We start from the raw sequence: 25,599 nt of genomic DNA, 5'->3' as shown, positions 1-25,599 counted from the left end.
ATGGAGCTCCGTATGCCACGGCAAACTGGCTGACACTGACGGCGGCGGTGCACAAATGCTGCGCAGCTAGCGCCATTCGACGGCCAACACCGCGGTTCCTGGTGTGTACGCTGTGCCGTGCGTGTGATCATTGCTTGTACAGCCCTCTCGCAGTGTCCGGAGCAAGTATGGTGGGTCTGACACACCGGTGTCAATGTGTTCTTTTTTCCATTTCCAGGAGTGTATAAGTGAACTTATAGAAAGGAATGGACAAAGTTTCAAAAGACTATAATACACGTTTAGTCTCGAGTAGGAGACATTGACACGAATACGTGAAGAAGATACAATCACGCCGAGGGTTAAAGCTGTCGTAATTGTTACGATACTTGAAACTAACAGAACTCCCAGTTCTAATTAACCGGGTGTGCGTGTGGCGTGATGTTTATAAAGCATTTAGCGAAAAGGAACAATAAAATTGTTCATCAAAAGTGGAAATTCAACGTGTCGTCTCCATCATTCTATGAATATTTGGTAATTGCTCATCAAATATTAATGAACAGTGACTATTTAACTTGGAAGCAAATTCGTGGACTGTTAGTTGTGACAAGAAAGGTTTGTATATACATAATATTACGACGCAAGATAATTAAGACATTGTTAAAGAGTATCTGTGGATCTCGCGTCATATAGAGCGAACAATTTTACTTAGCAAAGAACAAACAACGACCAATACGATCTGCAATTAAACTTTTTCCTCGCTTTTGGTGATATGGACGATGCGCATGAGGGAAGATTCATCAATTACTGCACTAAAGTGTTAACCGGGCAGATAATAATTCAACTTCAAACCATAAGAGACAATCAGAGTGCGCAGGTCGCAATAATAAGGAAACTGTGCGGATTCGCAATCAAACCTTAATCATTACGCGAGGAAAGATTTCTTAATAGCTTTTTTAGATCTTGTCACTCGTTAACCGACGGAGACATCCATCATCGCGCATCGCGTCTCGACTCTACCGACCGAACTGTAGCAGTAACAGCTCCACGGCGTCGACAACACCAGCACGCGGCGGAGAGGGGACGTCACAACTGGACACATGAGTGCCGATTTCAGCTGGTGTGAGCCGATGACACGCTTCGTGTACGGCACAGACCCCAACGGGCCATGGACCCTGTTTGTCAAGAAAGCACTAAGCAACCTGTTTGTGTTTCCACAATGGTATGGGCTGTGTTTAGACATGTAATGGACTGAGTCCTCTGGTCCAACTGAACCGATCATTGGCTGTAAACGCTTATGTTCAGTTATTTTGGAAACCATTTACAGCCAAACAATAATGGAATTTTTGTGGCTGACTACGTGCCATGTCACCGCGTCACAACTGTTCGAGATTGGTTTGAAGAACATTCTGGACAGTTCGAGCGAATGATTTGGCCACCCAGATCGCCTGACATGAATCCCATCTAACAGTGACGAGACATAATCGAGAGGTCAGTTCGTGCACAAAATCCTGCGCAAGCAACACCTTCGCTATTATGGAACGCTATGGAGGCAGCATGGCTCAGTATTCCTTCAGGGGACTGCCAACGAATTGTTGTGTTCATGCACGGCCGCCTGTATTAGAGGCCGGAGTCGTCAAGCCGACAACGACGTAGACTGTGACGTCAGTAGGCCGGCTAGCGTGACCAGCTAGGCCGAGACTAAAGTTTAGATTTCGTCGAATGAAGAAGACGAGTCAGATATAAATACGCAATCACTTTTTTTTGTAGATTTGGTCCCTATAAATAAGACAGTAACCTAGAAAAGCTAATTTCTCGCAGTATTACGCCGACTTTACGTCGGAATTACGCATTTTATTCTCGTTTCCTTGCAACGATGAACTTTTCAATAACTCACATGTTCTTCATATTATGACGTTTCTTACCCGAGATTTGGATATACAAGTTCAGCAAACAATTTTGTGAGTTGCCTACTAACATTATTTGCAGACTTGCAATTATTTCAGTCTGTTATTTGGAATGTATTGTGATATTCCTTCCTATATAAATGACAAACATGACAAACAACCTTCTTGGAGGCTGCACCTTAATTAAATACGATGGTAACCCAGGGAATATTTTTGGCACAGCTTCTGGTAAAAGCTGGCCTTTCACGAGGAAACTCGTGACAGTTCCCATCAGAATCCTTGTAAGTCTCCACTCTTGATACGTCACTTTCTTCAAAATGTTTAATGCAAACAACACTTCCATTTGATGGAGTCGAGTCCTTTCTGGGGATATTTCTTGTCCATCGTTTTCTGTTTTCCTCTTCAGTAGGGAATCTGAACACTGAGATGTAACCCTCTTCCTTGCTGGATTTGTAGTTGCTGTTGCAACCAGGAACACAACATTTTTCTGGCATCTGCAAATAGAATGATGCATTAATTGCTAACATCTTAAATCAAAATACTATTATGTAAAAATAGCAAATGAGAATTTGAGTGGACTGGTTTTTTCTACTGCTTGGATATCACGAAACACAAGTCTACAATAGAATCAAATGTGTAGAAATATTCATAATATTAACACAAATCACTTAGGAAAATGGCTCTGAGCACTATGGGACTCAACTGCTGAGGTCATTAGTCCCCTAGAACTTAGAACTAGTTAAACCTAACTAACCTAAGGACATCACAAACATCCATGCCCGAGGCAGGATTCGAACCTGCGACCGTAGCGGTCTTGCGGTTCCAGACTGCAGCGCCTTTAACCGCACGGCCACTTCGGCCGGCAAATCACTTAGGAGATGATTCTGATACTAACCTTATGAATTCAAAACTTTATTTTCGAATTGTGTCTAGAATACAGTAGAACTTTTGTTGCAATTGTGTAGACGAAAGTCGTTCACGTAGCACACTTGCACATATACATGTAAAAACACTACAAACTTCACAGAATTGTATACTTACATTGTGTTATATCTTCTACTGTAGTCACGACTACCTGCTATAATTTTTGCACAGTCCAGTATAGCATAATTACACTGTAATGTCGGATAAAACAGACACCGCGAAAGTACGTAAACAACTGCTTCCGTTCGCTACCTCATAGCCACAGCCATGAGGTAGGCCTTAACGTAACGTTGCCACATTTCAGTCCTCCGGCCTCTAATACAGGCGGCCGTGGTTCATGCCATGTTGAGTTGCTGCACTAGGCCGGGCAAAGGCAGGTGCTACACATTAGGAAGTGTCCCATGACCTTTGTTACATCAGTGTAGTTCAGTGTAGTCACCAATTCTCTGTAAACAACGATCGGGTGGTTCTGGCGATCGTTGAGTTCCCCGACGATAGAAACGCGCTCCTTGATAACGGAGCCGTTTAAGAACAACTGTGTCAATGTCCTCATCGTTGCAAAATCTCAGACTGCTGCAAGTCGGTTCCCAGGTTGCTCATACGTAATCATCTGTTGTCTTTGTCGATGGCCTTGCTTCCCGCTCAGCATCACTCACTTGCTTTCGTCCTTGGTCAATTTTTGGAACATTTCCCTGTGGTTGGACGTGACATTGTATATGGTTCATGTACCGCCAGAATTTCACGGTGAACCTGTGTGCCATTTAGACGGTTTGCCAGCAAGAGTTCTACTGTACTGCGTGCTTCAGGACTGGAGTATGTTTCCAGTTGCCAAGCCATTTCACTCTAAAAAATGGTTAAAATGGCTCTGAGCACTATGGACTTAACATCTGAGGTCATCAGTCTCTAGAACTTAAGAACTACGTAAACGTAACTAAGCTAAGGACATCACACACATCCATGCCCGAGGCAGGATTCGAACCTGCGACCGTAGTAGTCACGCGGTTCCGTACGGAAGCGCCTAGAACTGCTCGGGCGCCGCGGCCGGGCCATTTCACTCCCACACTCTGTTCAACCTATTAACCATGCCGCTACCGCAGCAGAACTGTGCGTGCAAGAAACGCGAAGCATATTCTCTGTTCTGACAATGCGTCACCCTTACGCAATGGTCTTAGCGTGATGTGTCACCCATAACTTACTTTTTGAAGACCTCTCGTACGTGTCAGTTTCATTGCTGAAACCTTTTCTCAAAACGTTTGAGGCTGTAATACAATCTAGAGTCTTGACTTAGTAATAATAATACGGTAATAATGTCGGGATTTCGGAGGGACTGCTCAAATAATAGGACCCTTTCCACGTTCATTCATCTATATGTGAGTGCACCAATAATGAAACAGCACAAGGTGATATTTTTAATGACCTATGCAAAGCGGCTGTTCCTGTGTATAACATCAATTTGTTACAAAATTGAGGTTTTATGTAATTACTAATGTGGGTGTCGAATGGCTCACATAACAATTCACGAAAAGAATACTGTTATGCTACTTAATCCAACAGACGAAGATAGTTACCGTTTTTCTGATAAGGAGGAAATCATGAGTAGAGTTAAACTACATTCAGGCCTAGATCCATTATTGTTTCTCATATATTAGTTAGGTGTTTAATCTGATTCTAACTTAATACTTTTCCTAGGCACTACATAAAATGCCTAGGTATTTTATAAAATGGGAAATGGACACAGGAAAAGTACAGAATTACAAGGAAATAGCATACTGAAACTAGAAATCTACACTGTCGGAAAAATCTCCGCATCAGGAAGGAGTTGTGCGACATAGCCGGAAACCGATGGGCGCGTATCTACTTGTAGAAGATGATGTCTATTCAAATTTCGTGCCAGTCTCATAAGACTGGCTCTAGTAACGCCACTATGAGGATGCAAATCACGTTTTCTTTAAATGTATGCTGTAACGGTCGTGAGCGTTAGTTACTTTTGATACTGGACGTGGTGACTTGATGTTGGTCAAGAATGCCTTTGAGGTGACAAAGACGCCATCATCAACACCGCACTGAATGTGATGGAGGTCATGTAATAAGGCTACGAGAAGTTGGTTGTTCCGTCTGAGATATTGCAGAAAGACTCGGCAGGTATGTGGCCACTGTACATGACTGCTGCCAGCGGTGGGCAGGAGAATGTACGGTCGCAAGACGATCGGACTCCGGACGGCCACGTGACACTACCCAGAAGGAAGACGATCGCGTTCGGTGTTCGGCGTATGGCTCTGGCGCATCGTACAGCATTTGCAGCAGAAATCTGAGCAGCACTTGGCACCACAGTGCCACAACGCACTGTACAAACCGGTTACTTCAAGGACAACTCCCAGCAAGACGTTCTGGTTCGGTGCTAGTGACGGCGGTGTGTTGATTAGGTCAGCTGAGGACCTACAACCAGCCTGGCTGCATGCTAGATATTGGAACTACATCTAGAGTTGGGGTTCGGGTATGACAGCAGAAGCACTCTAGTGGTTATCGCACCCTGTCAGCGGATCTGAACGTTAGTCTCGTGGTTCGACCTGTTTTTTGCCATTCATGATCAAAATTCCAGGGCCCGTTTTCCAACAGGATAACGCTGGTCCACGTAACGTTGTTGTAGCATAACATGCCCTACAGAGTGTCGTCATGTTGCCTTGACCAGCTCAATCACCATATCTGTCTCCACTCGAGCACATATGGGACGTTATCCACAAACAGCGTTAACAGTCCCTGTACTGTCCTATCAAGTGCAACGGGCATGTAACTCCATCTCTCAAACTGCACGTTCACATACTTGCATTCAACATTCTGATGGTTACACTTGTTATTAATGTATTAGCGTTTCACATTCGGAATAGCTTTCGTTGCGCTTACGTTAACCTGTGATCTTGCTTTGTCAATCACTTTAATATTGAAGGGGTTCACCACCCTGCTGGAGCAAATGTAATCTCGATGTATTGCTCACGTGCTAGAACGACAATTCACGGACTCTGCCTGAGACATAAAATATCTTTGCCCCAGTCAAAAGAGAGCTGCAATAGAGTCGCAGGTCAGAGCAGTCTCTGCCGCAGTTGCAATCGCTCACTGCTACAGTGTAGTTGTAGTCTGTCACTGGTACAGCGCAGTTTATAATTAGTATTTATTAAAGTCACAGTGCAGAACAAATTGTAAAATTTTATTGTATGGAACTGAATAATAATTGTGATCAGCCGCAGAGCTAAATGATATCATGTAATGAGATGACGATGAACAAATGGATAATTGTTAATATAATGAAAAATCAACGGTGTAATTAAGACAACCATCTATTGTAAGGTAAATTTTATTATTTTTATTGGATGCGCGTGGCTAAGTCACTTGTCTGAGTTGTTAATATGAATTTGTTCCAATCTTTTCTTTTGTGATTCGTCAGCACCAGTTGACCCAGATTTGTAATACATTCAATTTTCCCGTGTAATGGATTGTAGATCTTTATCAATAACGTAAAAAATTGTCAGAAAATAGTTGTTTTTACCTGTCAACTATAAAAGTATAATTTCCCCTTAAGTCACTGCCAGTCCCTATCCAGGCATTTATCTAGATTAAAATATTCCACAATTTTTGTCAGATCATAGTCATGTGGTCTTTAGTAATCAGACGACCAGCTGTGCAGCTGTGTCACTAAGTAAAGTCAGTTTTTCTCGTAATTCAGATCTCAGACATATTTTATCCAGTATATTAGTAGATAGGCCAGCATTGCACTAAGCTGTGCCATTTACGAGCAGATATATAGACAGCATTATCCGGCGACACCATCACAAGGTAAGAATTTTTCAATTTATTTCTGACGGACTGATTCAGATTGATTTCACAGGGCCATGGCGTAGCGCTGCTTACGTAAAAATTTATCAGTTTTTCATGAGTTAAGCTTTATCAATTTTCATACGTCAGTTTTTAATTATCCAAATATAATTATTTTTATTTTTATTTTCTCTTCGGGAAGGTTACACATCATTATTTTATATTTTTTGTTTACACGGGAAGGTTAGAATATGTTACCTAGAAATGTATTTCCCATGTCATTACTCTACATTAATTATTTTTTGGTGTTCTGATTTTTTCCGTCAGTGTATATAATTGAAGAAGGTAAATTAAAATATGAAAATTATCACAACTGTGTGTGTCTGAAAATTGGCTTGTCCTAAAGTAGATATGTTTTAAAAATGTTTTAGCAATTAATATGTAATAAACAATAAAAAATAGTTTTTATCAATTATTTCAAATCTGTGATAGAAAATGACTGAATTTAATCTTTCAGTTTTCTTATGCTTCGAGGCTGTACTTCCTTTATGCTTGACTTACTACAGCAGACGGAATTGAAATAACATTCTGAATTGCAAATAACTTTTCTTTTTATATACAGACACCTGAGGTTCTGACACTTATTTCTGCACATGCAGCAAATCCTTGTCCATTCCCGGTAGACTGCTGAGTGCCAGCTAATCTGGGAGATACTTCTTTGTCCATCGGAACTTCTTCCAACTACAGCAGAGATTTCTCAAACGCTGTGAACTGTGTCCTTGTGTACAACTGCCCTAGAATTTCTTCTTTGGTACCTAGTTCACAAAAAGCACCATTTGCAACGCAACCACAACCCCAAAGAATTGCGAGCGTTCCCACGACCTTTACCAATTTTAGCAACAGAAACTCTAACTGTAGATCCATTTTCAATCAACGGGAACATTTTGTGTGAGATCACTTTCATTTTCTTCGCGTGTTACAGCGACTTTCTGTTACAAAACCACTGTTTCTTGCAGAATTACTTCTCATTACCTGTAACTCTCTATAAAATCTTGGTTTCATTGCATCTGCACTATCATCAGCGACATCATTTTCAAGACAGTCGGTTGTTGTGCGGTGACTGCAGAACAAACGGTGACGTGATGGTCTCAGGACAATAATGTGGCAAGTGAAGTAAGCACTTCCACTACCACGAAGAGATTACAGGATTGTTCGACTTGCTCCAACTAATAGATTGGTAACAACAAGTGAAATGCGACCAGAGTTTACAGGCAGTGTCACTACGAACAGTCGGTAACAGATTACTGGAAGCTGGTTTGAGGTGTAGAATTTGCCATGCGTCGTTTACCATTGAAACTATATTACGGATAACAGAGACTTGCATGGTGTAGAGCTAAGATCAACTGGTATATCAGGTGGTATTCTGTGGTATTCAGCGATGAGTTTGCTTCTGTTTATAGCCAACGTGTCCTTAGACAACCCACAATATGTAACAGGAAGCAGCAGGTTTCCAGATCCATATCCCTTCAATTCTTAAAATCATGATTTGAGGTCCTATTGCATATATCAACTGATCTGCTAGTTATAGAAGAGAGGCTGATTTGTGGCCAATATACATTTTGAATGATAAATCCTGTTGTTGTATTCTATTTATTTTGCGTTCGACACCTAGACAACAGAAAATAAGTTTTAAAATAAAAAAAGTAACAAGGCACACAAATATACATTATTGCAATATAAAGATGGAGTTTCTTAGGCAATCTTTGGAACTGTCCGTAAGTATATGGATGTCCGTAGGACTTCCATCAGGAAAAGCACACACATCACAACTTAAAATTTGGTGAATGTTCTGTTCCATTCCACAGTCACACTTGGGGTCTTCGGCAAGTCGCCATTTCACCATTAATTGTCTGCATCGTCCAAATCCGGTTCGCAGTCTGTTCAGCGTAGTTTTAATGCCTCTGTGGCAGGTCATAGCCCGGAACACGCACTCCTGGACCAGGCACCAGGCTGCTGTTCTTCCCGTCTACCCGTTGCCATTGTTGTCTCCACGCGGTATTCACATCCTTTGGTGTTACTCCGTCCAACTTGAAGAGTTATACTCTTCATGTCCTAGAGACCAAATGACATAATCCAGCAGGATAATGCAAGACTCCCATCAGAGTTCGCACGACTAACACCGTGAGAGGAATGTAGGGATCCTTGACGGGCGTGTCATCTTGTCTGGTCCTCTGATCTGTCACCAATAGAGCGTTTCTGGGGTGTGAGGGGAAGACGTGTAATTTTATATCAGCCTCCAGTCAGCTGTCATCACGAACCGACTCTGCATGTGTTTCAAGTATGACGACAAATCCTTCAAGATGACATTCCGGAGGTGTTTGCTTACGTACCTCATAGAGTAACAGCGTATTCGTGCTGTGGGGGCACGCCCTGTACTGATACTGATGGTAGACATCAGTTCCGAAAGGAACATCTCCACAAAGTTTGATAAATATCAAACTGGTGCTTCCATTTCCTTTAGTGTATTAGACCTCGTTTGTAGATGGCATTGGCATTGTAATCATTGCCAACAACCATATTCCAACAGGAGAAACTGACGAAATATCTATGTGTAAATGATACCGTCTAAATTAAAAATAAAAGTTCAGTTCTTTATGAGTATAAGATATGGGTACATGCTAAATAAGGAGAAATCATGGGGAATTGTCACTGTAAAATAGATACGAATTCAAATAAAGAGTTTCGTAAATGATCCAGTTTTCATTTCTGCGTTTCTGGCCACTGCAAGTGCAGAAGAATAAAAATTCAAGTTAATCTCTGCATATTTTCATTCAGTTTTGTCCTATGGGACTAAACTGTGGAGATTTTCTTTTTAAGTTTTAATGGCACAAGTGTATTCAATAAGAATAAGATATCGTGTGCACCTATTAGCATCATCTATACTGTCTAAAAAAATAAGTATTAGAACTACACCATCACAGTACTCCTATGCTCTCAAGCGACTTTTTGCAAATGTTTTGTTATAATACAGAAGGAATCGCTATATTATTAATAACAAAACTAGAACAAAAAATCATGATCTTTATGAAGGTGACTAATCGTAATACTAAACATTTTCATTGTTTGCCTAATGAAGTAAAATTCATGAGCGATAGTGGAATGGAGTAAGGCCTGCCATGTTTACATTGCAGCAACCGTCTACAGGGTACGGAACACCGACTGAGTTGCGAATGCGAGCATTCTGTCTCGTATAAGGACCTGCATCAGCTCAGCAATTGACAGGCAGATTTTTCCTCAGTGATATGAGATTCTGAATTAAAAACTGTGTTCAAGGGATTTCACGATATGAAAGGGATGGTCCCAGTAAACGAATTCGGTTTGTTGGTCTTCACATAATCATTAATCGGATACTGCATGCAAAACCGATTCAATAACTACGGAATTAAAATATTGGTAGAAATGAATCTACGTTTAGTATAATCATCCTCACTTAGCCCAAGTCAAATAATAATGTTAATGTAAACCTCAATTAAGGACACAACAAAACAAGATTTAGAGCAAATAAAAGAGGTACAAATAGCACCGATTATTTTGCAGAGTTTCTGGGAAAGAAATCATGGATCAGAAATGATTATCATCCTAAGAGCTTAGTCACCTCAACACAACTACGCCTGAATGCACAGCGATTGCAGCATCTTATCGATCAGAGAAGGGAAAATAACATGCACTCACCCTACTCCCCTGGTCATAAATGACCCCACCTGATTTGAATTAAGTGTCACAAAACGCCTAACTGCGCTCCGTCCTAGTCAGCCGACGTCACCAGATAATCTCATCATAATCTTTGTGAAGAGATGCAAGCTGTGCACTGCGGAGGTGACCGCCAGTGCTACTCTTCATAAACGAGCAGCCAACCTCTCTAAACAAAAGTTCCGCTCGCTGCTGCATCTGGTCACCGAAATCTCAAGTCCTCTGTCTTAAGTATGAACGTCTGTGCTGCCTCACGTTTCCTCTTAGAGATTTTCTTTGCTCCACGTCTCCGGTTGCTGCTCTGACCACAGTCGGTGCCACAGACATATTCTTCCAATAAAACTCTGGTCAGTGAGTAAAATTGGTAAGGCACTGTCTGTTCTATCACCAAAGAAACGATGTAAAAAGCTCTCCAATCAGCCGACGTACCATCAACGCCGTTTTTAGAACATTCTATGTCGATTTCCTACATCATCGCTTGCTACTTTAGTCCAGAAATCTGTGGTTTTCCTATGTACAAAATTTTCGGAACATCAGCTCCTAGCCTCCCTAGTATTTTTTTTTTTTAAAGAACGGCAAGTGAGAACATGAGAACATCTTCCACTTTTTGTGGAAGAATTCCCCGGGCCACCGGAGCTGACACCTGGTTCATATAACCTGCTTTTCACTCGTAGACAGACACCTCAGTAAACAGAGCTGAATAGCGTCACTTCCTTCAGAAGGGTAGGAGATAGGAATGTGTTGAAGCTGTTTCCAACTGCCAGCTGGTGTGGCCGAGAGGTTCTAGGCGCTTCAGTCTGTAACGGCGCGATCGCTAAGGTCGCAGGTTCGAATCCTGCCTCGGGCGTGGATGTGTGTAATGTCCTTAGGTTAGTCAGGTTTAAATAGTTCTAGGGGACTGATGACCGCAGATATTAAGTCCCATAGTGCTCAGAGCCATTTGAACCGTTTTGTTTCCTACTCTACTGGCCTTTCGAGAAGTGACTGAGCTCCATATAGTACCATCTGCCAAGCGTGCTTTGAGCGAATGGGACATGGTTGTAAAACAGCCATTTATTTGCTTTGGGCGAGTCTCACCACAACTCATTCTCAAGGCCCCCATACACAAACCTACTACAGGCCCCCTGCCCAAGGGGATCTGCCTTTACTGTTTGTTTTTGTGTGAACGATTTTATAGCAGTTTAGCAGTTACATCCGTGGTTTTCTGGCAGGTAGAGGTACCTTCTTGACCCGACCGCTACCTGCAATCCCACACTCAGTCAGTGCATGCAGTTAGGGTCTGCCACTGTTAGGCATTGCGCCCACAGACAGTCGGACAGTTCAGAGTTCTGCTCAGTAGGGTGTTGGCCAACCAGTCGGGCTGTGAATGGATGGCTTTAAAAGCCCCACACACAGACGGATGAGTTTGCCAACCCTTCATCTGAGTGAGTCTGCCCAACCCATTTGCCCTGTGTGGGCGATGAGTTGTAGGTGCTTTTCTTTGCCAGCAGACCTCTACCTGCTAACCCCAACTGCTACCTGCCAGCCCACATTGCATCACTGCTGCAGAGAGGTAAAGTCTACCAAGCAGTTTCTGTTGGCCATACGCAGTTGAACAGGTCAGGGAGCAGATCATCGCACTTGTTGGGCTGTGGATGGGAGGCTTTAGTGTTTAAGCCAGACTTCTGCTGCGTGTACTTTCCACATTAGGGCTCATGGCAAAAATTTATAAGGCCACCAGAACAGTGCCAGTCAGAACAATGTCAGTCAGCTGGTTACTTGCGCCCTGGCTGACCAGAGGCACTGCCCCTCCTCCTGTTAGCTGGATCCTCAGAAGTAGGGGGTAGCAGTCCAAAGCCTTTACTTTGGCAACCACTGGCTCCCAGACCAAGGCTCACAAGTGAAAACTATTCCACATGGAAAAAATCCCAGCCAGAGTAGAGAGGAAAGGATGTCTTGATCCTTACACTTACTGATACTGTATCATTACCATAATTAGCAACAAGCATAAATCGATCTGTAGAAACATTACTGTAGTTGTACTTAATGGAATTTACAGGATAAAATGGATGCGTCTGGTTGGGAATGGATGGCTCCTCTCAAGGGTTAACCATAAACTTTTAACCATCGCCTTAAAAACAAAAAGTTACATAATTAATTTTTTTGTTTCTTTCCAGGTACACGCACCATAGGCCTGGTAAACGTTAAAATCTTGGGCAGTAGCACCACAGCATGTTTCTGGAGAATTATAAATTAGGGCTGATCTGAGAGGCATACTTACAGTTGTATATATCACCTTGGAAAAATAAAGTTACGTCGATTTTTTATTTGTTTACTGGTACGTGAATACAGTCCTGTACACAACGAAATACACCACAATACCGTAGTACGCCGCTGCAAGAGCCAAAACAAAATGGCGCAGCTCAACCTACAAGGTTGCCTGGCGCCATCTGCCGTCGCGCCGCTTCCAACTCCATCAGCTGGACCACGACACGAACCTTCCCCGCACCCATGCCATGCAACGACAGTGTGCCATTTTACTTTTTATTTGGTGGCGAGGGCGGGGGAGGAGGAATGCAGCATCGACGTGTCTATGTAGACCGCACACGGCGCCCTTCTCGTCGCCATTATCTCCACAGAAGGCGCATCATTTAAACTGCCCGCGAGCAGACGCCACTGCGAACCATGCCATCTACAGGGCGCACCAGAATTCAAACAGGGTGCGTTGCGGATGCCACCAAAGCACGCCGTCTTCACATCAACTCTCTGCATACATACGTATCCCCGTCCACGCGTCTTCTTGAAGACGCTACACTGAGTTCCACACTCAGGTCTCGGAAGACTCTCAGTGAAACATCTACGAACATTTCACGGCGTTATTAATATTCAAATGGCTATATAGTGATAATTTATCAAAGACATTGCTGCTTTGGATTCATAGTGATCCAAGTTATGCAGGATATAAAATTCATTATTCAGTAAGCATTGGAAATAAGAGTGCTCATTTTTTATTCATATATTAAATAGGAGACTGGAATTCGGTTGTAGGAAAAGGGAGAGAAGGAAACACAGTAGATGAATATGGATTGGGGCTAAGAAATGAAAGAGGAAGCTGCCTGGTAGAATTTTGCACAGAGCACAACTTAATCATAGTTAACACTTGGTTCAAGAATCATAAAAGAAGGTTGTATACATGGAAGATGCCTAGAGATACTGACAGGTTTCAGATACATTATATAATGGTAAGACAGAGATTTAGGAACCAGGTTTTAAATTGTAAGACATTTCCAGGGGCAGATGTGGACTCTGAACACAATCTATTGGTTATGAACTGTAGATTAAAACTGAAGAAACTGCAGAAAGGTGGGAATTTAAGGAGATGGGACCTGGATAAACTGAAAGAACCAGAGCTTGTACAGAGTTTCAGGGAGAGCATAAGGGAACAATTGACAAAAATGCGGGAAAGAAATACAGTAGAAGAAGAATGGGTAGCTTTGAGGAATGAAGTAGTGAAGGCAGCAGAGGATCAAGTGGGTAAAGAGACGAGGGCTAGTAGAAATCCTTGGGTGACAGAAGAAATATTGAATTTAATTGATGAAAGGAGAAAATATAAAAATGCAGTAAATGAAGCAGGAATTGCAAAATGACCAAGCAGGGATGGCTAGAGGACAAATGTAAGGATGTAGAGGCTTATCTCACTAGGGGTAAGACAGATACTGCCTACAGGAAAATTGAAGAGACCTTTGGAAAAAAGAGAGCCACTTGTACGAATATCAAGAGCTCAGATGGAAAACCAGTCCTAAGCAAAGAAGGGAAAGCAGAAAGGTGGAAGGAGTATATAGAGGGTCTACACAAGGGCGACGTACTTGAGGACAATATTATGGAAGTGGAAGAGGATGTAGATGAAGATGAAATGGGAGATACGATACTGCGTGAAGACTTCGACAGAGCACTGAAAGGCCTGAGTCGAAACAAGTCCCGGGAGTAGACAGCATTCCATTAGAACTACTGACGACCTTGGGAGAGCCAGTCCTGACAAAACTCTGCCATCTGGTGAGCAAGATGTATGAGACAGGCAAAATACCCTCAGACTTCAAGTAGAATATAATAATTCCAATCCCAAAGAAAGGAGGTGCTGACAGATGTGAAAATTACCGAACAATCAGTTTAATAAGTCACGGATGCAAAATACTAACGCGAATTGTTTACAGACGAATGGAAAAACGTAGAAGCCGACCTCGGGAAAGATCAGTTTGGATGTCGCAGAAATATTGGAACACGTGAGGCAATACTGACCCTACTACTTATCTTAGAAGAGAGATTAAGGAAAGGCAAACCTACGTTTCTAGCATTTGTAGACTTAGAGAAAGCTTTTGACAATGTTGACTGGAATACTCTCTTTCAAATTCTGAATTTGGCAGGGATAAAATACAGGGAGCGAAAGAATATTTACAATTTGTGCAGACACCAGATGGCAGTTATAAGAGTCGAGGGACATGAAAGGGAAGCAGTGGTTGGGAAGGGAATGAGACAAGCTTGTAGCCTATCCCCGATGTTATTCAATCTGTATATTGAGCAAGCAAACAAGGAAACAAAAGAAAAATTCCGAGTAGGTATTAAAATCCATGGAGGAAAAGAAATAAAAACTTTGAGGTTCGCCGATGACATTGTAATTCTGTCAGAGACAGCAAAGGACTTGGAAGAGCAGTTGAACGGAATGGATAGTGTCTTGAAAGGAGGATATAAGATGAACATCAACAAAATCAAAACGAGGATAATGGAATGTAGTCGAATTAAGTCGTGTGATGCTGAGGCATTAGATTAGGAAATGAGACACTTACAGTAGTAAAGGAGTTTTGCTATTTGGGGAGCAAAATAACTGATGATGGTCGAAGTAGAGAGGATATAAAATGTAGGCTGGCAATGGCAAGGAAAGCGTTTCTGAAGAAGAGAAATTTGTTAACATCAAGTTTAGATTTAGGTGTCAGGAAGTCGTTTCTGAAAGTATTTGTATGGAGCGTAGCCATGTATGGAAGTGAAACATGGACGATAAATAGTTTGGACAAGAAGAGAATAGAAGCTTTCGAAATGCGGTGCTACAGATGAATGCTGAAGATTATATGAGTAGATCATACAACTAATGAGGAGGTATTGAATAGGATTGGGGAGAAGAGAAGTTTGTGACTAGAAGAAGGGATCGGTTGGTAGGACATGTTCTGAGGCATCAAGGGATCACCAATTTAGTATTGGAGGGCAGCGTGGAGGGTAAAAATCGTCGAGGGAGACCAAGGGATGAATACACTAAACAGATTCAGAAGGATGTATGTTGCAGTAGGTACTGGGAGATGAAGAAGCTTGTACAGGATAGAGTAGCATGGAGAGCTGCATCAAACCAGTCTCAGGACTGAAGACCACAACAACAACATATTAAATGTTTGGTGCATGTAGTCGCCATCCACCTCTTAACGACTGTGGACACAACATACTTCTTGACTGCACTGCTTATCGTCCTCATTTTACTTGCACAGAAGGCTACACTCTAGACGAATACCCTTAGAAAAGGCTCTCTAATGCTTAAATTTGTATGGAGTTCCAACATAATGGTGGAGGATAGGATCAGCAATTGGGATTATTAAATCTTTATTTTTCTTCAGTATCAGTAACAGTTGCGGTATTAGTCATTTCTTTGTGGTGACTAGTTTCGTACCACCACGTCCATTTTCAAACCAAAGCCTTAGACGTAAGAGTAATCATACTATTCCCAGCAATCTACATATTAGTAACAAAAGAATCTTCATTCACCAGTAATCAGTACATAGATACCAAACGATGAACATCGTATGAGCATCAATGTGAATTCCTTCCAATCAAACTGCTGCGAGTTTGCTGTGATTGCAAATAATTCATGTTATATGTTTAAACAAAGCTTATCATTTTGTGTCTATATAATTACTACTGGTGAGGAATAATGAATATTTGGTTTCTCACATGTGCAGTGGTGGGAACTGTATGATTACAGTTATCTCTAAGGCCACGGTCTGCAAATGGATGTGATGGCTCGAAACTAGCCACCACAAAGAAAAGACTAATATCGCAATTTTGATGGATATTGAAGGAAAATAAAGCATAAATTGGTATCATATGTTAATAAATTCCTCTTTTTTAGAAATGATTTTCCTGCTATTGCCAGCGTGCATTTTATGTCATCTCTACTTCGGCCAGCATTAGGTTTTTTTCTGTCCACATAATAAAACTCGTCTACTACTTTATTCTCTCATTTTCTAATCTAATTCCCTTAGTGTCATTTGATTTACTTCGATTATATTTCATTACCCTAGTTTCAATTTTATGAATATATAGCTTAAAATCTCTTTTAGATATACTGTACAATCCGTTCCGTTCAACTGGTTTCCAAACGCTTAGGCGTTTCTGTAAAATTACGTGTCATAGACATACTACGAAGTTTTCATTTCCTCACCCTGAACTTCAAATCCCTTTCCAGAGATCTCCATAGTTTCTTTCACGGCTTCCTCAATGTACAGATCGAATACCAACGGTAATAGGCTACAGCCATGTCTGACTCCCTACTGAATTGTGGCTTTCCTTTCATGTCCTTCGACTCTTAGAACTATAGTCTGCTTTTTACACAAGCTACAAACAACCTTCTAGTCTCTGTATTTTATCCCTGCTATCTTCAAAATTTCAAAGAATATGGCCCATTCCACACTGTCAAAAGCTTTTTTAAGTCTATAAGTGCTATAGACGTGGGTTTGCCTTTTAAAAAATTTCAAGGAGTATGGCCCATTCCATACTGTCAAAAGCTTTTTCTAAGTCTAAAGTGCTATAGACGTAGGTTTGCCTTTAAAAAAAAACATATCTTCTAAATAAGTCATAGCGTCAGTATTGCCTCCCATGTTACAGCACACTTAAATTTCTATAAAGCTCCAACATACTAATGGACGGTAGGGCCAGCAATTGGGCTGTTAAATTTAGTTTCCTTCAGTATCTGTCACAGTATCCATTTTTCTGTAAATAATTCGTGTCAGTATTTTGCGACGGTGACTTATTAGACTAATGGTTTGGTAGTATTCATCTCCGTCAACATCTATCTTCTTTTGAACAGGAATTATTACATTCTTCCTGACGTCTGAGCGTATTTCACCTGCCTCTCACATCTTGCGCATTATGTGGAATAATTTTGTCAGGCTGGGTCTCGCAGGCACCTCAATAATTCTTGAGGGTGTCATGTACTCCAGGGGCCTTTTTTCCTCTTCGGTCTTTCGTTGCTCTGTGCAATTCTCGCAGTATCATATCTTTCACCTCGTCTCCACCTACATCTTCTTCTCTTTCTATAATGTTGTCTTCAAGTTGGCTCCCTTCATACAGTCTCTCTACTTACTCCTCCTCCCTTTAAGCTTTCTCTTATTTGCTTATTAGTGAATTACCATCTGAGATTTTGATATTTAAACAGGATCTTCTCTTTCCTCCAAATGTTTCTTAAATTTTCCAGGAGACTGCGTCTATCTTTCTCTTAGTTGTACATGTTTGTACAGCGTCGCATTTGTCCTCTATTCATTTGTGCTCAGCAATTTTTCACTTTCTATCAGTCTCGTTTTTTATACATCTGTATTCCCTTTCATTCCTTCACTTGCTGTATTTTCCCCTTCGTCCGCCCCAAATCATGTATCATAACCAACACACAATTTCCCCTATTTTGCGATAATACAAAACGTGCTGCTCTTCTTTAAACTTTCTTAATGATCTCCGTTAATTCTACCTGGTAAGGATCCCACATGGCGCAACAGTAGGCAGTCTCTTTAGTAGATCTACCGCTTCTTCTATGCCAATAAATCACAGTCTTTGGTTCGCGTTCCCCACTACATTTTCTATGTGCTCTTTTCAGTTTAAGTTGTTCGTAGTTGTAATTCCTAGATATTCACTTGAATTTAAGGCCTTTAAATTAGACTGATTTATCGTGTAACCGAAGTTTAACGGATTCTTTGTAGCATTCATGTGAATGACGTCACACTTTTAATTTTTTAGGGTCAATTGCTGATTTTCACACCATAGACATATGTTTTCTAAATCGTTTTGCAAATTTGTTTTAATGTTCTGATGAGTTTAGTAGACGATAAAGGAGAGCATCATCTGCAAACAGCCTAAGTAGGCCGCTCACATTATCTCCTAAATCGTTTACATAGATAGTCTGTATAAGATAGTCTGTATAAGAATGCTTGAATAAACACCTTTCGTATTACCACTGTTTGACTGTAGGCCCAGCATAAATCTGTCTTCTGTCTCACATTTCTCTCACGCATCCTGAAGCTCAGAACAGGCCGGATCGTTACGCTTTGGTCGAACAGCACGTTTGCTTCAACACCAACTCGCGGACCTTTGAGATCCTGCAGTTCCGTAGTGAAGCACCAACAAGAACTCCATTGTCAAAGGTGGAGGACACGTGTAGGTGGTAGCTGTGTGACCGAAGTGAACTGTTTCGCCACGATCAATCTTAGCGACAACCACCTGCTCAGTAATAGTGGCTGAACCGTGCTGGCCTCAGCTTATGAGTTGGTTTAAACGTTGACTGTTACTCTGCATTTGATTTCTCGCGGTTATTGTGGTTACGCTGTGGTTCTTCCTCTTTCTACGTGTGGCAGCTGCGGTGTGTATCGACATTCGCACCTTGTACTATCTTTGGTCTGGTGCTTATTGTTGGTGTGGATCAGCCAGGAAATCTCCGCGCGGCGCAGGGGTCCGCGTCCGCTGGCGGTCTCTACACAGTGTCGGTGTGGAATCTGTTCCGATTGCTACGAGGTTCGTGGCTCACTGACCCAGCACATCAAAGTTGAGTGGTGATTTAATTACCGAAGCCAGTATGTTCGCATTGTGGCGTTGGTTTTCATGGTTGTCTGTTAGGGATATTCCCGTGAGCAACAGCGAGTGTTCAAGTTGGCGAAAGTTTGGCCACCATCTGGTGGAGTTTAACTGTACTTCGGTTATTTGAAGTCCAAGTGCGCCAGCGGAATTTTCTGCCTTGTGACCGTTAGCGTTCCGGTTACCTGCCCTCGCCACTGACGTAAAATTAAGGCAGTGTCCCTTCCTCACCGTGTTGTCGCTGTCCAACACATCTGTGTGGTTTTGACAGCTTATGCATACTTGGTTGTGGGCGGCTACGCCTTTTACGTTTTGGCACTGGAGTTCCTTGTGTATTGGTCGAGTGGAAAGCAAGTTGTCTTTTCGGTGGGTCCGTTGACTGTCTCTTGGATGGGATGCCGGCGGAGGGCCGACTATCTGTCTCCCCTAAGCGAACGTTAATATTTCAGGTGCAGACTGTCCCCTCGAAACTTCTGAGCGCCGCTGGCTGTACTGCCTTTTCTTATTGGTGTTTCATTGTGTTTTTTAATGGCTCATAGCCGATGGTTTGAATTTATATACTTTTAGTTGCATTTTAAATAATGGGCCTTCAGCCGTTTTAAAATGGAAAGTTCGTTACTTCTCAAGTTTTGCATTGTTTGGACCTTCAACCTCATTTAAAATATTTTTTTGGATAAAGCTTTGGACCTTCTGCCTTTTGAAAATTTGTTGTAGTTGTGTTTTAAATCATGGGTCTTCAGCCGTTTTAAAAATTAAAGAGGTTGTGCCCTTAAGCCATAAGATTGTTAACATATTTGGTCGATAGTTAAGGTCGGAAATTTGTGCTGTAATGTTTGGGCAAATAAAAAATGTTATGTGTTCGAGTGTAACTGAAAGCCGCTCTTTTTTGTCCCCTTTCCATAGTTCCAGCTAACTGTTCTGTCCTGCGGATTTAACCAGGCGTTTCAGTAGCTTCCTTATGACGCTACTCAGACGAAATGACAGTGCGACAACAGTATATATTTATATTTTCGGAACGAGGAAAGGGCTGGGCTCCTTCTCGTTGGCAGAAGATAGGAGCATGAGGTATAGGTGAATTAAAGTACCTCTTGCCGTTAGTTCTTAAGCCATGTTTCTTCATTTTTTGTGCCCCCTCTGGGCCTTGACGCGTGCCTGTCTTCCACAAGCCCTCGGAACGGCCCTGCTACCAACTGACATAATTTGGTCAGAAAGGCTAGAGCAGTAGTTTCCAACCTTTCTTAAACCACTACCCATGAGTGCGATCAGAGTCTAGCTTAGCTAGTGCCCCCCCCCCCTCTCCCCCTCTCTGCTATCTGTCGCTCCCCCTGCCCCAAATTACCGCCAACTTTAGCACCTAACCAAACTGCAGAATGAAAGACTTTCTTCTAACACTTTTATTTTTAAAATGATGAAAGATGAGTTACGTTTAGTTTGTTTGTTGTGTGTGTGTGTGTGTGTGTGTGTGTGTGTGTGTGTGTGTGTGCGTTAGAATGAATGACGAAGGAATCCGTGGTGCATCGTAAGTACTACCGACTCTTTCTCAGATAAGTGAGAGTAGACACTAGCTACAAAACTTGCTTCCTCTGCATTACTCCTCTCCATTGTGCCACTTGATTGACCTGCACATTGCAACCCCATTTTAAATCAACCAAGTTAAAATGTGTGCACTATACTTGCTGTTCGTAAATCTCTTGATTGTTGCACTGCGTACTTCCGAACTGGCAGAGATCGGAAGACTTCAGGCTGTTAATGCTTTCTGTCGGACCACTGCCACTAATAATAATAATAATAATAATAATAATAATAATAGTACTGTTCACCACTATAATAGCCCTTATGTAGTTACCGCTGTGTCACGCTATCAATTAATTCATTTATCTGCTTCGAAGAGGCCGGCCGATGTGGCCGAGCTGTTGTAAGCGCTTCAGTCTGGAACCGCGAGACCGCTACGGTCGCAGGTTCGAATCCTGCCTCGGGCATGGATCTGTGTGATGTCCTTAATTAGGTTTACGTAGTTCTAAGTTCTAGGGGGCTGATGGCCTCAGATGTTAAGTCCCATAATGCTCAGAGCCATTTGAACCATTTTTTTTGTTTCGAAGATAGTAATGAAGCAATTTCTGGTCTGCTGTAGGTACTATCTAAAACCTGGAGAAAACATTTATCTGAGATATATAGTTTTCGTTAAGCACATGTCTCACTTCTGCTATCAGCGATGAACGGGACAATGCACAACATGTGGGTAGTAGGTGGACTACGTGAGGAACCTGTAACCTCCACCGCACTAATGTTACTAACAGAGGAAAAATAATTATTGGTAACTTATATAATCGGTATTAGTCTTACAAGACTGTGGTAATAGCAATGATCTTTTGAGAATAATTTAGTTTCGTAACTAAAACAGAATCGAAGCGTTTATTTTTTACCCGTCAGAAAATTTCATTTTACCCCTGAGGGGGTAATTACCCCCAGGTTGAGAACCACTGGTCTAGACACAAATTGCTAGGCTGTGTCCGCCCCATTAGCTGAACGGTCAGGGGTGGGAGATTTTCTCCCCTCAGGGACTAGGTGTTGTGCTGTCCTCATCATCATTTCATTTGCACTCAGTGGCCGGACGTCTCGACTGGGAACCCCCGGCCATTGACGCCATACGATCATTTCCATTGCTAGGTTGTCTTCGAGCGCTTTACCTTTTACTGAATCCTAAACCCACTCTGCTGTCACACTGAGGTAACACGCTACAGGTGTGGCCAAAGATATGAAAACACCGCGAGAAATACACGCCCCGACATAAATGCAGATGCTACCCAAGCATGCAGGTTGCGCTTTTATATTTGACCACGAACGCCTCCTGTGCAATGTCCTCCATACGTTATAACTGTCAGTCGCGGCCAGGACAGTGTTCTATGTACTTGGTACTGTATATGTCGCAGCTAACTGAATTTGAACGTGGGGAAATTGTTGGTGCTCGTAAAGTGGGTCTTCCCGTAATCAAGGTATCAGAAGAGTTGGCTGTTTCAAGAGGAAACGTATTTAAGTTTTATACGGCATACAGGAAAGGCGCAAAAACATCATCTGAGAAAGTGTGTGTTGAGCAATCGTGACGGTCGACAACTGAAGAGGATTGTGGCGAAAAATAATAGGGTGACAGCTGCAAAAGTCATTGCAGAACTATATGTCGCTGTTCCGAATTCTGTCAGCACCAAAACAACACGAAGGAAACTCGATAAGCACGAAGTTGCAGGGCGAAGTGCAATTCCAAAACCACTAGTCAGTAGTCAGTAGTAGCAGAAGAGTTGGCTGTTTCAAGAGGAAACGTATTTAAATTTTATACGGCATACAGGAAAGGCGCAAAAACATCATCTGGGAAAGTGTGTGTTGAGCAATCGTGACGGTCGACAACTGAAGAGGATTGCGGCGAAAAATAACAGGGTCACAGCTGCAAAAGTCATTGCAGAACTATATGTCGCTGTTGCGAATTCTGTCAGCACCAAAACAACACGAAGGAAACTCGATAAGCACGAAGTTGCAGGGCGAAGTGTAATTCCAAAACCACTAGTCAGTAGTGCAAATGACCGTAAACAGGAAAACTTGGTGCCGAAACCATAAAATCAGGAGTAATGGAAGAGTCATTTGTCCGGATGAGTCTTGTTTCACACCTTTTCAAACTTCTGGCAAAGTTTACGTCTCAAGACTGAGCCATGGCGGGTGTTCAATGACGATTTGAGCATCGATATTGGTATTCCATCGGCCCTATGGTTACTCTACAAGGTCACATTGCTGCCAACGATTGTATGACCAGTTTGGCTCATCAGGTCAGTCCCATGGTTCAGTGTTTGGTCCCGAGTGGTGATGCTGCTTTCGAAGAGAACAAGGTTCCTGTTCACACAGCTCGCATCATGCAGGACTGGTTTTGTGGTGACGAGAACGAATTGTCGCATCTCCGCTGACCACGACAGTCACCAGATCTAAATATTATTGAGCCTTTGTGATCTACTTTTGAGAGAATCGTGTGTGATCTCTATCCATCTCTATCACCGATACCTGAACTTGCCACTATACCGCAGGAAGGATGGTGTAAGATTCTCCTGACAATCATACACGACCTCTTTTTATCCAATCCGTCAACACTAAAATCCAACAGTTTTCCCGGTAATGTGTTTGTGGTGTTTCTATATTTTTGTCCACCACACACACACACACACACACACACACACACACACACACACACACATACAGAGTGTCCCAGCCATCTTGTCCACCCAAAATATCTCTGGAACAATAACAGCTATTGGAAAACGACTTTCACCGGTATCAATGTAGGGCTGGGGCCCATGAATGTACATATTTGGAAACATTCTAAAATGAAGCATATGTGTTTTTTAACACAAACTTATGTTTTTTTAAATGGACCTCCTATATTTTTTCTTCAGCAATTCATAGCATGACAAAGCACATACACATGGCATTGATTGCATCGCAATATTCCCATTACATCCCGAGATATTGAGACGCGAAGTTGACGCTTGAAACACCCGACATGCGCTGCTAGCGCACGTCCTGAGGCCCAGGCGTGAACCCCATGCTGCCCGTAATCGCGATGTGATTGACATGTGTAATCACACCTTCATACTTATCAAGAGGTCCGAAACGAATGATACGGTCTGCTGCCATCAACTATCATAATCACATAATGGTTTCCCTCTTGCACTTTTATGTATCTACGTACACAATATGAACCAATACCGATCGGTGTACACCCGTCAGGTTGTCTTATTTATCCTGCACACCAAAAATAAGGTTTATCTAATGCGTTATATGACCCATTGTGCCTGTCGCGCAGGGCCTGGCTCTACCTAGTCAAGTGTCCAACGTAGTTCCCACTACTGTCACAGTTACCACTTCGCCTTGTTTATGATTTGCGACCCATGCAAACTCCTGTACTCCACCACCCTCCGAGCATCCCATTTGGTGTGGCTTTGGCGTGCAGTACACCGCTTGCCAGTGTAGTCGTGCATCAGAGTAATCTAGTGACGGCACGGAGGTAGTACACATTATTAATAAACGTTGTGTTGTGGAACTTATACTGTACGGTATAATGTACACACATGAAGATATGGTAGAAATGCTGCTGATCTATGGAGAATGTACGTTGACGGGAAATACGTTATGGGATGGTTCAAATGGCTCTGAGCACTATGGGACTTAACATCTATGGTCATCAGTCCCCTAGAACTTAGAACTACTTAAACCTAACTAACCTAAGGACATCACACAACACCCAGCCATCACGAGGCAGAGAAAATCCCCGACCCGCCGGGAATCGAACCCGGGAACCCGGGCGTGGGAAGCGAGAACGCTACCGCACGACCACGAGGTGCGGGCCGTTATGAGATTGCTTGTTTGTTGATAGTACTGTTAGCGAACATTATGATTATTAAGTTAATATGTCTGTTTTCTACCCTGTTCTAAATACCTGTACTGTACCCTGCTGTAGGTGGACGAAATGATGTTCAGGCAGAACGACTGCACAGAAGACGATTCCCTGACAAGCCATCGCCTTCGCGCCGGATGTTTGGTCGTCTCACATCTCGTCTACGTGAAACAGGAAGCTTAAATCCAAGACCTTGACATCGTCCTAGAACACACACAGATGAACTTGCTGAAGTTGCTGTGCTCGCTACCATAGCTGTGAATCCTCAAATCAGCACACGTCAAATTGAACGTGAAGTTGGTGTGTCGAAATCAAGTGCACAGCGTATTCTTAAACGTCATAAATTTCATCCTTACCATGTTCATTTACACCAGGATCTTCATTAAAATGACTTCCGCAATAGGGTAACATTTGTCGGTGGGCTCAGCAAAAACTTCTGACTAATCCAAATTTTTTTGCAGATGTTCTCTTTACCGACGAGGCATCATTCTCCAACAAAGGAATTGTCAATATGAGGAATATTCATTATTGGTCCGCAGACAATCCAAAATGGCTCCGTCAGGTAGAGCATCAACGTCCGTGGAAAGTTACTGTTTGGTGTGGGATTCTTGGAGATACCATTATCGGACCTTTCTTTATAAATGGCATCCAGAATGGCAGACAATACTCCAGATTTATACGACACAATTTTCCTGTTCTCTTGGACACCGTACCTCTGAACCGGAGAATGGTCATTTGGTATCAGCATGACGGATGCCCTGCACATAACGCCTTACGAGCACGACGACTTCTGAACCGTAAGTTCCCTGGTAGGTGGATTGGACGAGGTGGCCCAGTTAGGTGGCCTGCCCGATCTCCGGACCTTACACCGCTGGATTATTTTCTTTGGGGAGCAGTGAAGGATGCTGTTTACCAACAAGAACCAACAACACCAGAGGACATGAAGCAACG

The sequence above is a fragment of the Schistocerca piceifrons genome, chromosome 5 (assembly GCF_021461385.2).
Source record: "Schistocerca piceifrons isolate TAMUIC-IGC-003096 chromosome 5, iqSchPice1.1, whole genome shotgun sequence".
Classification (NCBI taxonomy): Eukaryota; Metazoa; Arthropoda; class Insecta; order Orthoptera; family Acrididae; genus Schistocerca; species Schistocerca piceifrons.
This window is presented reverse-complemented; position numbering follows the sequence as displayed.